Source organism: Otolemur garnettii, unplaced genomic scaffold (genome assembly GCF_000181295.1).
Source record: "Otolemur garnettii isolate 467f Iridium unplaced genomic scaffold, OtoGar3 scaffold00139, whole genome shotgun sequence".
NCBI classification, from domain to species: domain Eukaryota; kingdom Metazoa; phylum Chordata; class Mammalia; order Primates; family Galagidae; genus Otolemur; species Otolemur garnettii.
Window position 1 is genome coordinate 4,646,881 of NW_003852534.1, and position 976 is coordinate 4,647,856.

Sequence of the window (976 nt, forward strand, 5' to 3'; positions counted from 1 at the left end):
CAGTCTAGTGGGGATGGAAGACAGGTGGATGGTGATGGGACCATGCAGTGAGGGCTGAGAGCCAGAGGTCTGCTGATGAGCCCTGAGGGTTCTGAGGAAAAGGGATCCCCGTGTCCTGGAGGGAGGACCTGATTTCAGGGAAAGAGGTTGTGAACTGTGTAAGGACCAGTTAGAAGAATGCGGAGAACTGGAGTAGGAGGGAAGCAGACCTCAGAAGACTGTGAAGGACTTCCAGCTGGGCAGCACAAGCTGGGGTTTTACTGAAGGTCTGGAGCTGCTGAAAGATTCTCCTTGGCAAGTTCCAAGAGGACCTTGGGCTACTGTGGACCCAGATGTCTGTACTCAAGGATGGTCTTAATGGGGGAGAAAAGTGGGACCAGAAAAACTGAGGAAAGTCTCAAAGGAAGAGAAAAGAGACAGTGGTAAAACGTGCCAAAGCTGTAGCTGTGGATCCTCAAGTTATTTAAGATGAAGGTAATGTTTAACTGGAGTGAGGAGGATTTGGGCTGCCTTGTGTGGAAAGGATGCTATTTATCAAACCAGGGGAAGTGTATTGAGGGACGACACAGTGATTTCAGTCTGAGATACTAAGAGCCATTCGAGGGAAAATCTGAGCCAGTTAATTATGCTCTGTTCCTGGAGCTCAAGAGAAAGGTCTGGTCTGGATGGAACTGACAGCTAATAGCCAACCCTACATGCAGTGAGCATGTAAGAAAGATAACTATAAAATATGAAAAAATAATAACTGGAGGATGAGAAGGAAAATAGCAGGAAGGTGGACTGGAACAAGTAATCAGAGAGGCTGAGCAGTCCAGAGACCAGTAGGTCGCAGAGGACCCAGGGGAGCTGTCCTGGAGAGGATGGTCACTCAGCTCTCAGGGGCTGCAGACCCAGGAGGAGCTGTCCTGGAGAGGATGGTCACTCAGCTCTCAGGGGCTATGGACAGGAGGAGCTGTCCTGGAGAGGATGGTCACTC